The sequence below is a fragment of the Lagenorhynchus albirostris genome, chromosome 12 (genome assembly GCF_949774975.1).
Source record: "Lagenorhynchus albirostris chromosome 12, mLagAlb1.1, whole genome shotgun sequence".
In the NCBI taxonomy this organism is placed as follows: Eukaryota; Metazoa; Chordata; class Mammalia; order Artiodactyla; family Delphinidae; genus Lagenorhynchus; species Lagenorhynchus albirostris.
Genome location: NC_083106.1, coordinates 6,885,314 through 6,909,043, shown reverse-complemented (window position 1 = coordinate 6,909,043; position 23,730 = coordinate 6,885,314). Strand labels below are relative to the sequence as shown.

The 23,730-nt window shown below is 41.5% G+C and overlaps 1 protein-coding gene and 1 pseudogene across 6 annotated transcripts in view; both read right to left on the bottom strand.

The window, feature by feature from the left end:
- LOC132530597 (E3 ubiquitin-protein ligase parkin) overlaps nt 1-23,730 on the bottom strand; it is a 1,420,256-nt gene that overhangs the window by 232,241 nt on the left and 1,164,285 nt on the right. The window lies entirely within an intron of this gene.
- Nucleotides 14,286-16,356, bottom strand: LOC132530598 (long-chain-fatty-acid--CoA ligase 1-like; annotated as a pseudogene).

The window sequence follows — 23,730 nt, the reverse complement described above, 5'->3', positions numbered from 1 at the left end:
TCCTAGATCCTTTCATCTCTTTGCCTGACAATCCTTATCAGCTGGAGTCCAAGTTCATCTTCCCAAATGAATGGACATTATTTTAAAATAAAAGCTTTCAAAGCAGAGGATGATTCTGGGCCTCATGCAATTCAGGAAGCCCAGTGTTTTCTCCCCAAGGTCACACTAAAAAGGTGGTGGGTCTGAGATCTTGTCTGTTCAAAATAAAGTGATAAAGGGTCAACATAGAGAGGACAGTTGTCATCCTGGGGTGCACGACTTACTTACAAGCATTATGAATGAGGCTATCAGGGCTCAGGTAAGAGCATTAGCTTGGATAAATGGTTTGTGGTTATTGATCTGGACCAACCTGACAGAAAAGAAGCTCCATGTATTATTGCTACAATTACTTGATTTATACTAGAATTTGTATGCTTAGGAGCGGCTAGGCCTGTGAGCCATGGCCACTAAGCCTGCGCGTCCAGAGCCTGTGCTCCGCAACGGGAGAGGCCACAACAGTGAGAGGCCCGCGTACCGCAAAAAAAAAAAAAAAAAAACAACCTAGAATTTGTATGCTTAGTCAATTCTGTCAATATCAAAAAGTTAACACCCTAGTTTCAAAACCTGACATTTGGATTTTGCCCCAAGATTTAGGGCGTCCTCTAAGCAAAATACCTGTCAATCGGAGTCATCTGCCTTCAAAGAAAACTTGAAACACAAGTAATCAGGGAGAAAGCCAACCAACCAAACATAAAAAGATGCAAATCAGGTTTCAAGGTTTATAAACATAAAAGACTTTTCCATCTAGCCTTATATATTCTATCACTCTCATCAGGTGCCCCACAGAAAGCGTAGTTTATCAGAAGGACGTAACTCAGAAAACATTCTGGGCTGGGCTATGCGCGATGGCCAGCACTTGACAAGAAGTCTCATATTCACGTTCTACAGAAATCTATATTGAAGCGAAAATTTAAAAAGCTGACCCACAAGCACACGCAGTGAAGAGGGCAACCAAGGAAAACCACTCTGGGTGTTGTTGAAAACTGTTGTCTGGACCTCAGAGAAGAGGTCAGAACCTACAAGAGAGATTTATCCTTCCAGAGGCCATAGGTGAGGCCTTGGGGCAGGGCAGAGGTAGGGTGCACTGGTTGTATTTCCAAAACCAATGGTACTTTACAGTTTACAAAGCCATTCAGGCCTATTCTTTCATCTTACATGGACAGGTACAGGGAATCAAAGAATAAGTGCAGAAAAAAGAGACTCGGGGAATGGAAGGTCCTTGGTGGGCCCTGGTATCTTCTTTGTAAATACACTGCTCCTCTCCCACACCCTGGAGACTGTTTCTGTTACAGAGCCGAGGGTGAGGGCTCCCACTTGTGCTTCTATTTCTTATCCTTTCTACAGGGTCTTATAGCTTCAGTTCTCAAGAGGTAAGAGAAGACCTTCAGAGAGCATCATCTTGTGTCAGTCCCTCTTGATTTTGCTCCAAGCATGGAGCGAAGCTCCCTATGTGGCTCGATTAGCACAGACAGAGCACAGAGGAGGCTTTCTTTCCCTCATCACTCGTCTTGAAGGCAAGACAGCCTCCGGATGCCACCTGCTCGTGGTCCCTCACAGGGAACCTGTTACCCACACTGCCCTGAGGCTGCTGGACCACTCATCATTAAATGGCCAGTGATCTATGCTGTGGCAGGACATAGAAGATATTCTGGCCAGAATCCTGGTCTCAGGAATATAAGTAAGATAATTCCAAGAGGAGGAGGCAGTTAACACTGGTCATGTACAATGGACAAATGATAAATGTAGGAGGAGAAGTGGTGGGCCGTGTACAAGCTGAGGTGGGCAGGGAGCTGAAGACCCAGTGACACCAGGTGGCTCATGGGCAAGGTTTAGAGAGTGCGGGGACTGCTCTGGTTCTGACGGGTCTCTTGGACAGTTCACATGGAGCCCTCAAAATAATTCTCTTCATCTTGGAGAACAATGGTGCTGCCTTCAGATATCCTGAAATGCATTTGGTAAGTTTCACACATTCCAGTGTCTTATTTAAAAATTAAACTTTTTTCTGAGGACTTAACTCATGAATAAATCGAAATCATAAACAGAGTGAACTTTACATTTTCTTCAAAGTTTCAGTACTATTTACAAACTATGGGCTCAACTTGCTATCCCAAGTCTAGATCAATTACTTAGTTAGGTGTTTGAACCTAAGTCACAAAGCTGATCTCAATTAACCATATTCCTTTAAATATTACAATTCTGTGAAGTTCCAAATACATATAGGTTCGTTAACATAAAGTATTAGTTCTACGGTTTTGATTCTCTTAAGCATTTCTCTACTTAATTCTAAATCTTTCCAAAGGTGAAAAATGTCTAGCTACTAAGGAAACGATTGCATCATCCCACACAGTTATTTTAGGTTATGCTCCCATATAATTTTGGGGATAGCCAGCTTGCTTGAGGTTGCATTGTAAACAGAAATTTTAGCTGGAGCGTTGACTAGATTCTTCATGGCGACCCATGTGGGACCAACTGAATCCTATTTATAGTTGTCATGGTGATGATTCCAACTCAAAGGAGGTGGTCATGGAGTTCTTGACCTTAGATCCAAGATACACACACACATACACACACACACACACACACACGCACACATACATGCTATATATTATATATAATGTTTCCACCCAGTTGGCTAAATCACTTGACAAAATTTTGCACTATTGTGTTCTTAAGATGTAAATATATTTCTATCACAAGATCTTTAGACTTAATAAAATTGTGTATCTGTCATATTTTTTATGGGACCATGAACATTTTTCAGATATTAAAAAGTGTCTAATTAAATTTTGATATTGCTCATGACTTTGATAATTCAGTAACAAATTCTAAGTTCATTCATTTGATGAGTGTTAAAAAAAACAGAATCGTCAGTTCCTTAGGGTCAGTGAGGGCTTGAACTGTGAACTAGCAACTAGTACTGAGTCCTGGTTAAGAGTGAGAGCTCTGGGGTCGGTCTGTCTGGGCTTAAAATCCTGGCTCCACTTCTTTCTTACTCTTAACCATTATGCTATAGAAATTCTCATGAACTGTGTGTGTGTGTGCATGCATGTACGTGTGTGCTAGAGTACCAGTTATTTAATCAAACACTACTGTAGGTGTTGCTCTGCAGCTATTTTATAGATGGGGTTAAGAGCTACAATCAGTTGACTTTAAGTAAAGGGCTTCTCTCAATAATATGGGTATAATATGGCCGAACCACATCCAGTTGAAAGACATTAATTGAAGTTTCCTGGGAAGAAGAAAGTCTGCCTTAAGGCTGTAACACTGGCTCATGCCAAGTTTCCATCCTGCTGGCCTGCTCTACAGAATTCAGACTTGTAGTCCCCACAGCCATGTAGGCGAATCCCTTAAAATAAAGAGAACCCTGGAGAACCCTGACTAATACACAGTGGTTTCCTTTTTCCTTTATTTTCTTCCCTCCCTCCCTCCCTTCCTCCTTCCTTCCTTCCTTTTCTTCTTTCTCCCAAGTCCCAAAGAGCAAACTTCAGGATTACCTTTTCTGGGAACACTAGTAGCTGCAACACATAATATTAGCAATGAAAATTCATTAACTTAGCAATTGGTCGTTGAGTTTGACTTTGGAGAGAAAGATTAATCTCTTATTTTCTATTTATCGAAGTGAAGAACTAAAAGTGTGTTACCCTTCTTTGCTGTGATGTATAATAAAAGTGTTCATTTAGTGTCCACAACGCTAATTCTGACTTCTTGAGAGTGTGGCCTTTGTCAGTTTGGTTCAGTCCTACATGTTCTAAGCGCCTAGCGTGATGCCCAGCACATAGCGGACACTCGATTATTTGTTGAATGAATGACTTGCTCTTTACATCTGCCCAGTAACTGCCACCTAATGAGGAGACAAGTTTCAACTGAAAAATTCCTACTCGTCCTGCTTAGAGAGGCCCACGTGCGTAGGCACAGTTCTGCTGAGTCACATCAGGCCCCTTACAGAAGCTCTAGAAATATTAGGTGAAGAGAAATAGATGAACACATGGAATTTAATACATAGCAACGTACAACAGAGACACAAACACTGAACGTTTTTCTAGTTTGGCAATGTGTGTTCCTAGTTTCTTTCAACATTAATATTTCAGAAAACATTTTCTAAGGAAAACATTGACCTCTAGGGGAAGTGAAAGGCTCCTCCGTTCTCCCACTTCATCAGCTTTAATCCTGCCTGAATAGGAACAGGGTCAAAGGCAAGACATTATATCTCCCAGAAAGAAAAGAACATTTGCGTTTGAGTACACCGACCTAGACCTGCCTCGTAAGGTGGTCAAAGAGTAAAGGATGTGGGGCGCACGTGTGTGACCCTTTATTAACGCCAATTCTCAAGGCATCTCCACTGAACACAGAACTCTAATAATTTCTACCAAAAATGTCAAAGGAATCAACAATGTTAGTATTCAAATAGGATTCACCACTTCTAATTGCCCTTTGATGACACAACTGTATTCTTAAAGGGTACATGGGTTTCACACAAATGATTCAAGATTCATGTTTATATCTACATAGAGTGTCCAGAACAATGGTGCTATAATGATTGCCAAATGTAGGTATGGACTGATGGATGGATGATGAATTAACGAATGCTCTGTAATCTAAGGGCTGAAGATGAATTACATAAAGCTCCCCAAAGGGCAGAGGGCACAATCAAGGAATATAAAAATCTACTGGTAGGTACAAATCGTTTCTAGAGGAGAGATTGGTTCTGAAAATACAGAGATTGAAAACCACCAACTCCATATGTGCTTTATCATACTATTTAAACCTGCATGATGACGGAGCTAACACTTTGTAGACAACCTCATACAAAGGTGTTTTTTTTAAAAAGACAGTCTTCTTTTGTCCTTCCTTTGTAGCTATTTGGAAAGAGAATGATAATAATCAAAAGACCTGCAAAAAAGGCGATTTGGTATCTCAAAGGTCGCAGGCTATTGTGTGACACATGCTGAATATCATGAAGAAAATGACTACCTTCTGAATTACTAGGGATGCTCGAAACTCCGGAGAGGAAAATAGAATCCCACCGTCTGTTACAAGAATGCTGAGAAGAAGAAAGAGAGAAATTTAGCTTTCAGACATTCAGATGTCCTTTGCTTAAATAGGGCAGACCCCTTTAAGGAAAGCTTTGGGGACAGAACAGAAATAAATCTCAGGGCAGCTGTTTTTCTATCTGAAGAAGGTTGGGTGTCTCTTACGCCACTTACAGATTTTAAAAACGTGTTGTCATTCTTTAATCATGGTCATTATTGGAGAATATGATCGAAATTTTAATTATTAAGTAGAAGGAACTGTCAAGCTCTTTCATCGGGCGGCTGGTGTGCCCGAAGTGATCAGTCATCAGCACAGCAGATGCGAACCTGGGAGCGCGTTATCCCCGTGCCAGGACCCCAGACGGGAAGGAGGCGGTGGTCTGTCCACCTCCTACTGGCTCCCTGTCTCCTAAAATGTCTGCACGCTGTTTACTGCAGAGCCAGTGTTTAGACCAATGCTCAGTAACGTGAAAACATCAATCATTTCCCTCCTCTATTGAAATGAAGTAGGATTACTCTTGATTTAATAGCAAAGGAGCATTTCCAACGCACAAAAACATTTCCACGACTAAGCACAAAGGTTATGCTGAAAATATACGTTTGTTTTCTTCTTCCACAGACCCACGGGCACTAAAGTTATTAGCTTCGTGTTCACCGTGACAGTAACTCCACATCTGCCGGGCTCTGCACTGTCTGTAGTGCGGTAGACAGTGTGCAGGAAAGCTCGTCAAAGGAGAAAGGCTGCCAGAAATTCATAAATTGGGGGGAAAGGATGGAACACAGGGTTAGTATGACCCACAGGGTCACACAGGGTTAGTGCTTAGATCTAAATGTGCTTTACACATTTAGAGTGAAGTGCTTACAATCACCAAAAGCCGCTGTGGTGTCTTTTTAAAGCTACAGTAAAGATCATTATTTGGATAACCTCAACCCCCTGCAACCATCTGAAGCAGGGTCAGCGTTGAAAACAAGAACCACCACCGACAGGCCCAGGAGCGAGGGGGCTGAGCTTTCTAGAGCTGGCAAGCACCTCCCTCGCTCAGATAGTGTCACCTGCAAGGCAGGGCCCTGGTAGGGGCCTGGGACCAAGGGAGGCTACTTCCAGATGTGAGGCGTCTGCTCCCTCCCCGGGTGGCTGGTGCACCACAGTTAAGATTTCTGCCTGGGTTAATGACACTGGAACCCCAATGACAGTAGCTGTGTCTGTGAAGTTCTCTTCCTGCCAGTCTCCAAATTACAGGAAATGCCAAATTCTCTCTCCCAATCACAAGAACATTCTCAGAAATGTACTTGAGGTGACTATTAATTCTAGCATATAGTGTTTGGTTTTAATTTTTTGTTGTTTGTTTTTTTGGAGAAGATCCAAACTATGCCCTTGTTGGAATAAATGAGGGGTCTGACTACAAATAGAGCCGACAGTTCTTACTGGTGGAGGCCAGAGTGCTGGTTCTAAGTGAAGTTGTGACTAGGAAGGAATTTCCTGAAATGCCTGGAACTTCCGGCCTGCAGGGCACAGGGACGGCTTGATCCCGGCCTCTCAGGGTTCCATGCTTGCCTGTCCTGGAACTCCCTCACAAAGAAGATTTTTTCTCCAATTTTCTCACTTCTGTTTGGAACTTTCTACTTATAATAGGTAGATTTCTTCAGGGTTCTAGGAAACCAGCTAATGTGGCACCTTTGTCTACAATTACAATGGTTATGGTTATGGTTAGTTTTATCTTTGCCTCCTTCCCCTTTGCAGCTAGCTGAACAAGGGCTTTCAGTGACTTACCCCCTAATGGGAGGTTTCAGGTGCAGAATTGGGTCAGCAGAAATAATTATACTGAAAGCAGGTTTCTCAGTGCTACTGACACTATTCTGTTTAGACAGGAGAATGGCCGTTGACTTCTTGTGAGGGACACATTTATCCACCAAATCACATACCCCTCTTTCCTCAATTCAACCATTCACCCACCCAGTCTTCCAGCTTTTACTGTGTGCCCGTCAGGTGTAGCAGGCACAGCAGGAACGGCAGGAGCGAGTACGAGCAACAATCGATTCTGTCCTCAAGAAATTTTCCGTTCACATTGGAAGACGGATTTGAAGGTAATATAACTGAAGTTTATGATAAAACTGTGATCTGTGCTATTTTATGAAATTACAGGGGTTGCAATCAAAGAATTACTTACGTCCGGGTGAGGAGGGCTTTATGGGCACTGTGTGTTTATAGGCGAAAGGGACTCCGACCAAGATTTTGAAGAATGAGTTATCCATTATTTGAGAATAATGGGAAAAGGTGGTGCAATACCCCCCCCCCCCACCGTGGTCACAGGCCCGACGAGATGTTCAGATTCACAAGGTTATAATAGGCTACACCTGGCACTGGATTCACTTAGAAGGATACAGGACAGGAAACAGCATGCTAGCAGGGAGCGTCAGAGAACATTTCTTCGAACCCCAGTGACCCCTCAGGTTTGGGGAACAGGATCAGGATGGTGAGTGAGGTCAAGAACCTGGATAGAAGCTCTAAGTCCCAAGTGTGTTGGTAAGAGTTCCATGGACATAACTTCAAGCTATAGAATGTGTAACGTCTACCTCAAAGAGCATGACTTCCAGGGAAGTCCACAGCCTATGGCTTCTCCCCTGGGCATTTATGGCTCATTCACAGTCTCAAGCTGTCACGATGCAATGTGCCAACCAGGGGTCATTTTTTATCATCGGCACTTGCTGACTATTAACTCAATAAATATTCCGTCTTTGTCAGGTCTCCCAGGAACAGAACCGAAGGTCAAATTTGTCCTCAGAGAAGGAGAAAGACTTTTGCTGACCAGTGGCTCAGAGGAAGGAGCAGTCTATGCCGGGGTCTGGGAGTCTGAAAGAACACGGTGAGATCCAGAGCTGGAAATGGTCCAATGTGAGTTAAGTACAAGGTATTGCAGAAGATGAGAGGAAGGGTAAAGGGGAGAAGGGGTGGGAGATGGGGCCACCAGAGGGGAGAGGGCCCAGAAAACAGACTAGACCATACCCAGGGGCTTAGATGTTTAGCCTATCAGGAACCATTGCATGGGATGTGCTGTGAGCATATGTGTATGGTAGTGATATAAAGGGTTGAAGAGTGAGGAACACACTGTGGGAGGAAGAGAGTAGGTTGTTACAGGAGTTCAGGCAAAGGATAGGGGGATCCTGAGTTAACAGGCAAGGGGATGGAGATAAGGAACATTTACTGGCTGGAATCAATCAGCGACTGGGGAGAAGAGTCTGGAATATGCCTATGGGTCACCACACGTGCCCCTCACCGCAGAGAACTGAGATAAGAGGAGGGAGAGCAAGTTTGCATGTGGGTGACGGAAGAGGTGGAAAAATGAGTTCAAATATGGATATTTTGCATTTGACGTGCTTATGAGAATTCCAAGAGGAGGTACCCAGCAGGCAATGTAAAGTATCACCCTGAGCCTCCAGAGACTGGTCTCTCTAGAGACAGACCTGGGGCACATCAACCATAGACGGGGCTCAGAATCAAAGAAATAAATGAGACGGTCCAAAGGAGGACTTGATCTCAGAAGAGGGAAGGACCAGAGATGGTCCCCTTGCAAACACCAGAAGTTTAAGGGAGGGCAGTAGACGGGTTTGGGATGTAGTCTGTGAAGATGCGATTGAAAGGGGGCAAAGGACAGGTAAATGAGAAGGGTACCATGGAGGCTGGGGTAGGAAGAGCTGCCACCGGCATCAAGGCTGCAGTGAGGTGGGTACACCTACAGTAAGGACCTAACCATTTTCTTCATCTTTGCACGATAGTTGCATCTGTAGTATAATCGAAGGCTAGTCTATCTAGAGGGATCAGATCGAAAGTGAGTCTGAAGTTATTTATATTTCACCATTTACCTATACAGCATTCTTTTCATTCTAATCACAATGTCTGGTAAAGATCCAATTTCCAGCACTCTCTGGTTTGTAAGCTGGTGTTTTTCTGCAGAGATAACCACAGGGGGAGGTATGTCAGGGCCTGATTCGGTATTCAGTTAATATTGTAGCACATGCTCTTCCATTACCTAGAAGCTAATGACTATCTAAATTAGTTCTATGGCCCAAAGCAAAGATAAGGTGGTTAGTATGTTTGACCAGCCATTAAGGTGTGTCTTTCTGGAAAAATATCCTCTCAAGTGAAATGACACCATGATGTTCCATCGGCAGTAGAGCTAACTCTTATTAAAAGGTCTACTTTGAATGTCTCCCCAGGGTAATCATATAAAAAGAGAATCAAAATTTAATATGTCATTAGTAGAGGCTGACTTGCTGAAAAATAAGCTGAATTAGTTGAGAATTGCTGCTAAAACATTCTGTAGCTGGCAAATATTACTCTGATGCTCTAGAGAATGGTAGCAATAAAACACGTAGAATATGTTTTGCATCCCAAAGTTGGCATTCTTGAAATAATCAATGATTTTTGTTCCAAACCAGCTTAATATCTCTTGTACCCATAGACTGTAGCCTGAGGCAGATAATATCTTCTCTTGCTTCAGAATTCTTTTTTTTTTTTTTTTGCGGTACGCAGGCCTCTCACTGTTGTGGCCTCTCCTGCTGCAGAGCACAGGCTCCGGATGCGCAGGCCCAGCGGCCATGGCTCACGGGCCCAGTCGCTCCGCGGCATGTGGGATCTTCCCGGACCGGGGCACGAACCCGTGTCCCGTGCATCGGCAGGCGGACCCTCAACCACTGCACCACCAGGGAAGCCCCTCAGAATTCGTTTGCTCAGTTTGTCTGCTTGTTAGGTGGAGCACTTCATATAAACAAGAGGATACACAGATGTTAGAAGTCGTGTGTAGGGTACGTGACAATAGAAGTACCAGGAAAGGCATAGAGATAAGTACTTATCTAAATATTACACAAATTAAAAAGATGCCTAGGTACAGTTAGGCATTGAAAAATACAAACACATGGAGGCTAAACAATACACTACTAAATAACCAAGAGATCACTGAAGAAATCAAAGAGGAAATCAAAAAAATACTTAGAAACAAATGACAATGAAAACACGACAACCCAAAACCCATGGGATGCAGCAAAAGCAGTTCTAAGGGAAGTTTATAGCAATACAGTCCTACCTCAAGAAACAAGAATCATCTCAATAAACAACCTAACCTTACACCTAAAGCAATTAGAGAAAGAACAAAAAAAAAAAAACCCCAAAGTTAGCAGAAGGAAAGAAATTATAAAGATCAGATCAGAAATAAATGAAAAAGGAATGAAAGAAACAATAGCAAAGATCAATAAAACTAAAAGCTGGTTCTTTGAGAAGATAAACAAAATTGATAAACCATTAGCCAGACTCAACAAGAAAAAGAGGGAGAAGACTCAAATCAACAGAATTAGAAATGAAAAAGAAGTAACAACTGACACGGCAGAAATACAAAGGACCATGAGAGATTAGTACAAGCAGCTATATGCCAATAAATTGGACAACCTGGAAGAAATGGACAAATTCTTAGAAAATCACAACCTTCCGAGACTGAACCAGGAAGAAATAGAAAATATAAACAGACCAATCACAAGCACTGAAATTGAAACTGTGGTTAAAAATCTTCCAACAAACAAAAGCCCAGGACCAGATGGCTTCACAGGCAAATTCTATCAAACATTTAGAGAAGAGCTAACACCTATCCTTCTCAAACTCTTCCAAAATATAGCAGAGGGAGGAACACTCCCAAGCTCATTCTATGAGGCCACCATCACCCTGATACCAAAACCAGACAAAGATGTCACAGAAAAAGAAAACTACAGGTCAGTATCTCTGATGAACATAGATGCAAAAATCCTCAACAAAATACTAGCAAACAGAATCCAACAGCACATTAAAAGGATCATACATCATGATCAAGTGGGGTTTATCCCAGGAATGCAAGGATTCTTCCATATATGCAAATCAATCAATGTGATACACCATATTAAAAAATTGGAGGATAAAAACCATATGATAATCTCAATAGATGCAGAAAAAGCTTTTGACAAAATTCAACACCCATTTATGATAAAAACCCTCCAGAAAGTAGGCATAGAGGGAAACTACCTGAACATAATAAAGGCCATATATGACAAATCCACAGCCAACATCATTCTCAATGGTGGAAAATTGAAACCATTTTGTCTAAGATCAGGAACAAGACAAGGTTGCCCACTCTCACCACTATTATTCAGCATAGTTTTGGAAGTTTTAGCCACAGCAATCAGAGAAGAAAAAGAAATAAAATGAATCCAAATCAGAAAAGAAGAAGTAAAACTGTCACTGTTTGCAGATGACATGATACTATACAGAGAGAATGCTAAAGATGCTATCAGAAAACTACTAGAGCCTAATCAATGAATTTGGTAGAGTAGTAGGATACAAAATTAACACACAGAAATCTCTTGCATTCCTATACACTAATGATGAAAAATCTGAAAGAGAAATTAAGAAAACACTCCCATTTACCGTTGCAGCAAAAAGAATAAAATGCCTAAGAATAAACCTACCTAAGGAGACAAAAGACCTGTATGCGGAAAACTATGGCACTGATGAAAGAAATTAAAGATGATACAAACAGATGAAGAGATATACCATGTTCTTGGATTAGAAGAATGAAGATTGTGAAAATGACTATACTACCCAAATCAATCTACAGATTCAATGCAATCCCTAGCAAACTACCACTGGCATTTTTCACAGAACTAGAACGAAAAATTTCACAATTTGTATGGAAACACAAAAGACCCCGAATAGCCAAAGCAATCTTGAGATAGAAAAACGGAGCTGGAGGAATCAGGCTCCTGGACTTCAGACTATACTACAAAGCTACTGTAATCAAGACAGTACGGTACTGGCACAGAAACAGATATATAGATTAATGGCATAGGATAGAAAGCCCAGAGATAAACCCACACACATATGGTCACCTTATCTTTGATAAAGGAGGCAAGAGTATACAATGGAGAAAAGACAGTCTCTTCAATAAGTGGTGCTGGGAAAACTGGACAGCTACATGTAAAAGAATGAAATTAGAACAATTCCTAACACCATACACAAAAATTAACTCAAAATGGATTAAAGACCTAAATTTAAGGCCAGACACTATAAAACTCTTAGAGGAAAACATAGGTTGAACACTCTACGACATAAATCACAGCAAGATCCTTTTTGACCCACCTCCTAGAGAAATGGAAATAAAACCAAAAATAAACAAATGGGACCTAATAAAACTTAAAAGCTTTCGCAAAGCAAAGGAAACCATAAAAAAGATGAAAAGACAACCCTCAGAATGGGAGAAAATATTTTCAAATGAAGCAACTGACAAAGGATTAATCTCCAAAATTTATAAGCAGCTCGTGCAGCTCAATATCAAAAACAAACAGCTCAATCCAAAAATGGGCAGAAGCCCTAAACAGACATTTCTCCAAAGAAGATATACAGATTGCCAACAAACACATGAAAGGATGCTCAACATCATTAATCATTAAAGAACTGCAAATCAAAGCTAGAATCAGGTATCTCCTCAAACCGGTCAGAATGGCCATCATCAAAAAATATACAAAGAGCAAATGCTGGAGAGGGTGTGGAGAAAAGGGAACCCTCTTACACTTTTGGTGGGAATGTAAATTGATACAGCCACTGTGGAGAACAGTATGGACGTTCCTTAAAAGCCTAAAAATAGAAGGACCATACGACCCAGCAATCCCACTACTGGGCATATACCCTGAGAAAACCATAATTCAAGAAGAGTCATGTATCACAATGTTCATTGCAGCTCTATTTACAGTAGCCAGGACACAGAAGCAACCTAAGTGTCCATCGACAGATGAATGGATAAAGAAGATGTGGTACATATATACAACGGAATATTACTCAGCCATAAAAAGAAATGAAATTGAGTTATTTTTAGTGAGGTGGATGGACCTAGAGTCTGTCATACAGAGTGAAGTCAGAAAGTGAAACACATATGTATGCTAACACATATATATGGAATCTAAAAAAAAAAAGGTTCTAATGAACCTAGGGGCAGGACAGGAATAAAGTCACAGATGTGGAGAGAGGTCTTGGGGACATGGGGAGGGGGAAGGGTGGGCTCGGATGAGGTGGGCGAGCATTGACATATATACACTACCAAATGTAAAATAGATGGCTAGTGGGAAGCAGCTGCATGGCACAGGTAGATCAGCTTGGTGCTTTGCGACCACCTGTAGGGTTGGGAGGGAGAAGGTGGGAGGGAGACGCAGGAGGGAGGGGATATGGGGATATATATATATACATATAGCTGATTCACTTTGTTATACAGCAGAAACTAGCACAACCCTGTAAAACAATTATACTCTAATAAACATGTTAAAAAAAAAACCCTCCAAAACCATCACAGACAGAGCGACGGGTTCAGTGAAGGTAAAGTGTACAGTTATTCAGGTGTCACAGTTGAACATGGTTGATCCAGGTAATTGTTTCCTTGTTGAAATGCTTGTCTTCACTGCAGAGTCTAAGACAGATTTTTAAATAACCCCTGGGAAGGGATGGAGGGAGGGAATCGGGTCTGGAGAAGAGGGTCAGAGAATATACTGCTCTGTGGGCACCAGAATCCACCCGCAGTGGCGAGCAGCCATCCGTCTTTACCTGCGTTGTTCTGAGCTAGGTCTGTCCTCTGCTTCACTGAGAACCTTCTGCTCCGACAGGAATAACAGGGGTTAATCAGAAGGGTGGTGTGAGATGGGGAAGGGAAGGTGGCAGGGATCAAAAAAAAAAAACCTCTGGTCCACTTGTGACCTCCTGCAGCTGGGGCAGTTCTTGTTTATAAGGGAAGGTTCCCTCCAGTGCACGGTACTGTTCGGAGCAGCAGACACCTGCAGAATTTGCAGCAAGTAGCAGACATCTCAGAAATAGCAAAGTCCTAACCACTTGGTTAGCAAAACAGAGAGACAAGTTTTCACCCTCCTTTTAAACTGAGGAAGTCGTAAATAACTTAGCACATTTATAGTTTCCCCTTTACAATTTTTTTAAGGCTCATTTTGGAAATTGTGTATCACCGTGAACATGGTCTGCAATGCGACGTGACCATAAGGCAGTGTTCCATTCCCTCTAAGCTTCCTGTGACGAGAATCTGAACGCACGAGGCAGACAAAGACGCTCCTTCTCTACTTGCTGTTGTCAAAACTACCCAATGAGGCCACGGGTGGGAGAAGACCGCGGAGGCATGTGGCCTCTTCCCAGCTTCCTTCCTCGCATTAGATTTTGATGGTGGAACAAAGTTCAAGGATCTGTGACCTGAAATAATTCCAAAGCTCTGGCCTTTTAGCCTTCATTGTTGGGGTCAGAAGGCCGTTGTTGACAGAGAATAATTCAGGGTGGAGACAGGTCAAAGGACCTGTTCAAATGGTTTTAGGCCAGAATCCTTCCCAAGTCTCACCATGTCTTCTAGAATAGCTTTTTTGACATCCTTGTTTCTGCACATTTCTTCAAAGGAGCCTTCAAAGCCTCTCTTCTGGGCCCAGGGGCCTAGCATCTCAATGTCTGGTACCACAATTACTATGAGAAATGCCTGCAAGTTCTCTCCATGGACGAACACCTGAGTGACAGGTTCACTTCACTGGTAGATGTTTTCTATCTTCTCCAGAGCTATGTACTCGCCTTGTGCCACTTTAAAGATGTGCTTTTTCCTGTTGATGATCTTCAAGGTGCCATTTGATAACCACTTTCCAATGTCCCCTGTGTGCAACCAGCCATCTTTATCCAGAGCTTCTGCTGTGTTTTCTGGGTCCTTTAAGTAGTCTTGAAATACACTGGCCCCTTGCACACACACCGTGCCCGCGCCCTTGGCAGCCATGTAATTCATTTCTTCCACATCGACAAGCTTTACAATGTTGCAAGGCATTGGGCCACCACATGGCCTGTGGTCCAGTCCCCAGGCACAGTCAGGCAGCACCCGGCGGTGCACTCAGTCTGTCCGTAGCCTTCGTAGAACTGGCAGCCCAGCGAGGCTCTCAGGAAGGTCAGCACGTGGCGGACACGGGCGCCGCTCCTGTGATCATCAGCCTCCCTTTTCCTCCCAGGCTCGACTCTTATTTTATGGATGGTCAACTTATCCCACAGGCTGTTGTTTCTAATGATGCCACCGCGAAGCTTGGCTTCTTTCCTCTTGGAGGCAAAGTCCAACAGCCATCGCTTCAGCATGCTGTTTGCCTGAGGAAAAAGTCAGTCAAACTTCCAGTTCAGCAGTCTGGGGACCACAGGGAAGATGGTGGGTGGAAATGCCTTGAGATCATCCGTAAGCAACCTGATATCTCCTTGGAAAAATCCTATTTCAGCTCCGTGACACAGCATCACACACTCTACAACTTTTTCAAACACGTGGGCGAGAGGCAAGAAAGAGATCAAAGTATGAACTGAGGAAGTAATGAATGTACTCTGTCCTTTTCACAAATGCTGAACGATCGCTGACTGCATTTCGATGGGTGATCAGTGCTCCTTTGGGGTTGCCTGTAGTTCCACTTGTGAAGCAAATTATTGCCACATCTTCAGGTGCTGGAGGCTTGGGCTTCCGTCTGTGGGCTCTTCCCAGGTCCTCCATCGCCTTCATGCGATGATCTACACCCCGCACTTCTTGCCTCGTTCCGACCCATCACTGCCATAGGAGCCCATGAGAACAATAGTTTTAAGGCATGCTGTTAATTTATTTTCTACAGCTTCTAATAAGAGGCTGGCCTTCTCTGGCTTGCCCACAAAAAACAGAGAGAGTTCAGCTTTGTTCATGATGAAGGTGACTGCTTCAGTTCCGAGGGTATCGTAGAGGGGAACGATCACCATCGAATAAGTAAAGCAACCCTGTTCAATGATCACCCACTTAGGTCTGTTCTGAGAAAAGAGGCTGATGAACTGATCTGGGGCTACCTTGAAGCCCTTGTGGATCAGCGCCGAGCCCACACACTCTGACATTTCTGCAACCTGTTTGTATGAAAGCCATTCATAGGGTTGGTCTGGTTTCAGAGAGCCTAAACAAGGGCCATTATTTGACACCTGCATGCCCCTCTGGAAGCCTTCATATAACATTCTGATGTCATCGTAGAAATACACGATGGAGCACGGATCTCCGTCACTGCCTGCCACCTCCACTGACTGCATGGCCAGGTCGCATGGTGGCTTCAGGGCCTGCAGTTGCATGGCATACCAGAAGGTGGTGAGCGCCACGAACGCACTGAAGCCCATGAGTGTGTTGGTTGGAAGGGTGCACACGTACTGCCGGAAGTCAACGATCTCTGGCATCCGAAACTACTGGAACAGCTCATGGTCTTGCATCATCCTGGGTTGGTGGCGCCCTATGCCAATATCTTAGAAGGGCGTCACAAGTCTTCTCATTAAATGAAAGTTCCAGACTCCACGGCTGGGGATTCCATTTTGTGACTCGTGGAGAAGTAGGAATCCAGTCTCAAACCTCTTTTCTACTTTCTTTCTTCCAAACGCCTCTCTAGCAGGAGACGGCTTAGCTTCTAACAGAAATGCTGGGGAACCAGAGGAGCTTCAGCAGAACATTTCAAAGGAAACTTGGACTAGACCTTTGCCAGGTGGCTGTCTCTTTTCCTCAGTTTGGATGAAGGGAGATGAATGAGGGGGGAAAAACTCAGTGGATGACTCTTTCTTGGATGTATTACCTGGTTTCAGGACTTAATGAAGCTCAGGTTTTTGATGTCTCATTGCAGAAAGAATTCAGTGGGAGACAAAGTGATAGGTAAGAAGTGGATTTATTTAGAGAGAAACGCATTCCACAGACAGTGTGGGCCATCTCAGAAGGTGAGAAAGGCCTAAGCAGTAAGATTTACTTTTAACTTTCCTATACTTAAGTGTATTGAAGTGTCATTTTAATGCATCGGTAAAGAAGCACAAATGCCAAATCACAAACTTAATTTTATTATTTTGATAAGTGGATTTCCTTTCAATTTTATGTGTTTAATCCTATGCCTTCAGAAAATATTGTTCAAAGATAATGTCTAAAGTTTTTATCAAACTTTAAAGGGGCCAAAGGGGTCCATGGAACAAAATAACTAAGAACTTCATTACTAGGAGTTTGATATTTTATATTAAAAAATAAGATCCTAAAGAAAAGTCGCTGCTTCTGACACATCTTTGGAAATTCATAATTTAAAGAATTTAGCTGTATTTAGTAATTTTCCCCTCTAAGGTCTTCTTTGTGAGGTCACAATTTACAACTAGCATTGGGATATGTTTTCAAAGAGACCCCAGCTCAAATATACAACCCAAACACTTAAAATGCTTTATCCTGAGAAAATCCAAATATTTATGTTTCCAACTCACGTTAAAAATTTTCTAAAAGCATAAGATGTTATTGAGGGTTCCCCACTGTTGATGACTGTGGTTAGAAAGGCCATCGAAAATGGCTGCCGGGGAAAGGACAGCTGTAGGGATGTCAAGGCTGCGGGGGGGCAGAAGTTCCCACTGATGGCTTTCCTGGCACTTGTAATTTAGTCACTCAGTGATCAATTTCTAACGCCGGAGATGTGCTGGAATTAGTGTGAAATTTCCACTCTCTTTGGCTCTAACTGGGACATTCCATAATTACAATGAAATGAGACCATGCTTCACCGTCTCACTCCCTCTGTGAAGAAGTTATCTGGCATGAAGAGGAAAGGAATGGAAATCAAGAGCCAGCCTATGGGAAATGCTAACAGAATAACTGGTGAGTGAGCTGAGGTGAAATGGCTTTGATGCAAACCAACACATGCAGTTCTAATTAGGCAGTAAGACCGGCAAGGAAGCGAGCATTATGTCTGTTAATTGACTTGGACGATGTTGGGTGGTGAGGTATTCTGAGGAAAAGCCAAAGGCCTTTAACTCACCAGTGTGGTTAATTATAGAGAACGTTGTTCTTGCGGAATTTCCTACCAAGCATTTCAAAAAGACATTATTTTGCTTTTAAACATGTTAAAAACATTAAGTGACACTTCTTGCGGGCTAATAGCAGCTTGTATTGGTGATGAAGAAATGGTTGGAGATTTTATTTAGTCCAAGGTTAACAAACAAAGGTTATGAAGATGGTCTTCCTTTCATTTGTCTGCAGCAGAGTAGAACAAATTTACCTTATCTGACTTTACTTGGGGAATGATCATAGAAAATGTGAAAGGATAAATTGCTTTTATATAGAATTCTTTAAAAAAATCATTTTTATTTTTCTAATATGAGTCATTAGAATGCATAAGCATCACTAATCTGAGAACTGTCCTGATAATGGCTCAAGTTCTCTGAAGAATGTTTATGCACCTCCTTTGCTCTCCAGTGCAATCTGGGAGGGAAGGGCATGCACTGCATCCTTCTGCCTGGATCAAATGTAGAGGTAGAAGATGGTGACGAGCCTCTGAAAGCAAGAAAGAATGATATGAAAAGCAGCCTTAAACTGACAGATCTGTGTAAGGCATAAAGGAGTAACTGATTGTACTTGAGCTGTATCACAGAAAACTGAATTAATTAACAAAGATAAATTACAATGTGTTCTATCTTAGCTCTTCTGAAGACAAAGAAACGACAGTATTGATGGATAGATTAAGGACATGTTTTCGAAGGGGTGGGACATGGTTAATTTACTCACAAGTAGGATGGCCACATGAGTTGTTGTTTAACAGTACAATTCTAAGAATGAAAGGGAGCATAATAGCAGAGACTCCAGAATGGGCATAAACACCAGCCTGTTTTGGGCAAAATAAGATGTGTGCCTGTCACCACTTCTCACCCTATAATTCCACAATTACATGCTGCTTATTCACATACATTATGCCTCTCCTTATAGTACCATGTTCACTGGAATGTGAAATTAACATATGGCAGTTGTATAATTTTAGTATTATTGTTTATTAATAAAATAACACAAATAGGCTATAATATAAAATAAGTAATATTAATAATTACTATTGAGCATTATTATACTAATAATTAACTTACAAAATACTTTTGAAAGTATTTCAGTTACTCCCAAAACAGCTGGTAAGTGGCCTCTCCAAAAAATTTGGAATGATTTTTATCAAATAAGCAAGTAAATAAGCTTGATGCAGACATACTAATGCAATGTTATAGATACAGTCATTAAATATAATAGAAGTTTAGAATAATCTTTAATAGGCGGCAATACAATTTCGCCTCTGTTAATGTATTCTAAGAAAGTAAGCAGGTAAATACGAAGAGCTTCATGCACGAGAATGTTTCTCATGACATTGCTTATAACAGCAAACACCGTAAAGCTGGGGGGGTCATAGCATCATGGCGCAGTGAGCTACTCTCTTTGTGTCTCCCCTTTAATCTGTAGAACATCCACAGCTCAACAAAGGTGCCTCTACCCAGCACACCAGGGTGCCAGACGATTGCACATTTCTGTGCATCTAAAGGAGGCTGGACTGGAACACAGAGAAGAGGTGGTACAGGTGCAATAGCAGAGGCAGTGCCCGCAATTCTGGTCCTCCAGCTGCGGCAGCTGAGCCCACGGCCCCAGAAAACCTGGCCAGCGGAGGAGGGAATGCACACAACGCCAGTCCCCTGGTCACAGCTGTGCCCACGGCCACAGGTAACCAGGCAGCAGCAGCAGTAGGGCCTGGGACCCCCGTCCCTCCAGCCATGGAGGTACCCACAACTCTGGCTCCCTGCTCATTCCACCTGTAGCAGTGGAGCCCATAAATCTTACAACCCTGGACATGGCAGAGGTGCCTGCGTGCTCCTGGCTGGCCCACTCCCGATGCAACTCAGGGGATGCTGCACATGGTGGAAAAGCCCACCATCCCAGTGCTCCAGGCAACAGTACCATTGACACCAACAGCTGCAAGGCACCAATGACCCTGGAGGCACAAGAAGCAATAATGAGGGTAAGGGGTGACACCTCTGACAGAGGCAGTGAAGGGTGGAAAATGCTGACTTTCAAATACATCCAAAGGCAGCGCAGGTAAGCGAAACTAAAAACTTGTGATATGTCGCCACCTACTGGACGACAAAAGAAAGGCCTCTAATTTCTGACCTGTTGAATAGTTAGAATGGAGTAGAAAGGTGTCCCCTACTTCACATGTGCTGGCTTATCAGGCACCATGAAGAACCATAGTGACACTGTACAACAAAGAGAAAATGACAATTCTTTAGAAACCAAACTTAAAACCACAGAATATTTCAATCTAACTGATAGAGAATTTAAAATAGCTCTCACAAAAAATCTCAACAAGCTACAAGAAAACTCAGAAAGGCAGTAAAATGAGCTCAGAAATAAAATTAAGGAACAGAAGGAATACCTCACCAAAGAGACTGAAACTCTAGAAAGGACTAAACAGAAATTCTGGAGCTGTAGAAGGCAATAAACACGATGAAGAATACATTAGAAAGCATCGGAAACAGATCAGACAAGATGGAAGAGAGAATTAGTGAGCTTGAAGATAGACAGATAGAAATGATACGAGTAGAAGAGGGAAGAAATAAGATATAAAAAGATGAGAAAATTCTATGAGAGTTATCTGACTCTTCTGGGAAGGGGAAGATTAAGGTAACAGGTATTCCAGAAGGAGAAGAGAGTGAAAGGAGAGGAGAGAGTTTATTTAAAGAAATAATAGCTGAGAACTTCCCAAATCTGGGGAAGGAACTGGATATACAAGTTCATGAAGCTAAGAAAACACCTAATTACCTCAACACAAAAGACCTCCAAAATACAGTATATTAAAACTATCAAAAGTCAGTGAGAAAGAAAGAATTGTAAAGGCAGCCAGGATAAAAAGAAGGTTAACCTACAAAGGAACCCCCAGTAGGCTATCAGTAGATTTCTGAGCAGAAATGCTATAGGCCAGGAGAGAATGGAATGGCATTCTCAAAACACTGAAAGATTACAAACTGTCAGCCAAGAATACTCTACCCAGCAGAGTTATCATTCTTATATGAAGGAGAAATAAAGACTTTCCCAGACAAACAAAGCTGAGGGAGTTCATCAACACTACACCTGTCTTACAAGAAATGTTGAAAGGAGCTCTTCTAGCAGAAACAAAAAGGCAAAATATGCAAAACTTTGAGTAAGGTGATAAATAGACACGCAGAGTCAGAAAATTGCAAATCTTTATCACGTAAAGGCTAATGGGGAAAAAAAGCAGAAGAAAATAACTATAGCTACTTCAGTTTGGTAACAAACTCACAGGATAAAAAAGGACAATTTGAGATAACTAAAACACAAAAGGGGAAGATGAAAAGAGCAGAACCCACATAGATAAATGAAGATAAGATGCTATTAGCAGAAAAGGACTGTTTTATCTATGAGAAGTTTTATGCAAAGCTCCTGGTTACCATAAACCTAAATCTAGAACAGAGACACAAAACATAAAAAAAGAGGAAATGGAGGAAGACATTTTAGAAAATGACCAACTCAAAATGGCAGACATAAAAACAAGGAAAGAGAAGCAATGGAGCTATAGTGCAACCAGAAAACAAATGATAAAACTGCAGTACTAAGTCCTCATCTATCAATAATCACCTCAATGATTGGATTGAATTTACCAGTCAAAAGAAACAGAATGGCTGGCTGCATTAAAAAACAAGACCCAAGTATATACTTCCTCCAGCAGACACACCTCAGCTCTAAAGACATAGACTCAAAGTGAAGAGATGGAAGATGATACTCCAAGCAAATGGCAGCCAAAAGAAAGCCGGTGTAGCCATACTCATATCAGACAAAGTAGACTTCAAGCCATAAAAGATAGCAAGAGACAAAGATGGACAGGATATAATGATAAAGGGGTCAATTCATCAAGAAGACATAACAAATATTAATATATATGCATCTAACATAGGAGCACCAAAATATATAAAACAATTATTAAGAGACACAAAGGGAGAAATGGACAGCAACACAAAAATAGTAGGGGACTTTAACACCCCACTACATCAGTGGATGGATCAGCCAAATAGAAAGTCAACAAGGGAAGAGTAGCTTTAAATAAAACTTTAGATCAGATGGAGTTGATAGATTTGTACAGAACATTCTATCCAAATGCAGCAGAATACACATTTTTCTCAAATGCACATGAAACCTTCTCAAAGTTAGACCATATGTTGGGATACAAAACAAGTCTCAATAAATTTAAGAAGACTGAAATCATATCAGTCATCTTTTCTGATCACAATGGTATGAAGCTAGAAATCAACTACAAGTAGAAATCTGGAAAAAATCACAAATGTGTGGCAACCAAACAACATTCTTCTGAACAACTATTGGGTCAATGAAGAAACCAAAGGAGAAATAAACGTTACCTGAAGACAAATGAAAATGAAAATTTAACATATCAAAATCTATGGGATGCAGGAAAAGCAGTACTAAGAGGGGAGTTTATAGCAATACAGGCCTTCCTCAAGAAACAAAAAAAATCTCAAATAAACAATTTACCCTTATACCTAAAGGAACTAGAAAAAGAAAAACAAAGGAAGCCCAAAGTCAGTAAAGAAGTAGAAAGGAGATTAGAGTGGAAATAGATGAAAAGGACAATAGAAAAGATCAATAAAATCATAGCTGGTTCTTTGAAAAGATAATCAAAATTGACAAACTTTTAGCTAGACACATTCACTAAGAAAAAAGAGAAACGACTCTGATAAATAAAATCAGAAATGAAAGAAGACAGATAACAATGGATACCACAGAAATACAAAGGATTATAAGAAAGTATTACAAATGGCAATACGCCAATGAATTGGACAACCTAGAAGAAATGGACAAATTCTTAGAACCATACAAACTTCCAAGACTAAGTCATCAAAGAACAGAAAATATGAATAGACTGATTACTAGGACACAGATTGAAACTATAATCCAAAACTTCCCGCCAAAACAAAAGTCTAGGACCAGATGGCTTTACAAGCAAATTCTACCAAACTTTCAAAGAAGATTTAATAACTATCCTCAAACTCTTCCAAAAAATTGAAGAGAAGTGAACACTTTCTAACTCACAAGGCCAACACTACCCTGATACCAAAACCAGATAAAGACAACACACAAAAAATAAATTACAGGCCAATATTTCCTATGAACATAGATAAAAAAATCCTCAACAAAATATTAGCAACAACACATTAAAAGTATTATACGCCATGATCAAGTGGAACTTATTCCAGGGATGCAACAATGGTTCAACATCTGCAAATCAGTGTGATACATCACATTAATAAAATGAGAGATAAAAGCACTCTGATCATCTCAATAGATGCAGAAAAGACATTTGACAAGACTCAACACACATTTATGAAAAAAACTCTCAATAAAGTGGGTTTAGATGGTACGTACCTTAATATAATAAAGGCCATATATGACAAACCCAGAGCTAACATCATACTCAGTGGTGAAAAGCTGAAAGCTACTCCTCTAAAACCAGGAACAAGACAAGGATGTACACTCTTGCTACTCTTATTCAGCGTAGTATTGGAAGTCCTAGCCAGAGCAGTTAGGCAAGAAAAAGAAATACAAGACATCCAAACTGGAAAGGGAGAAGTAAAACTGTCACTATTTGTGGATGACATGATTTTATATATAGAAAACCCTAAACATTCCACCAAAAAAAACTATTAGAAATAATAAACGAATTCAATCATGTTGCATGGCACAAAATCAACATACAAAAATCTGTTGCATTTCTATATGCTAACAGTGAGCTCGTAGAAGGAGAA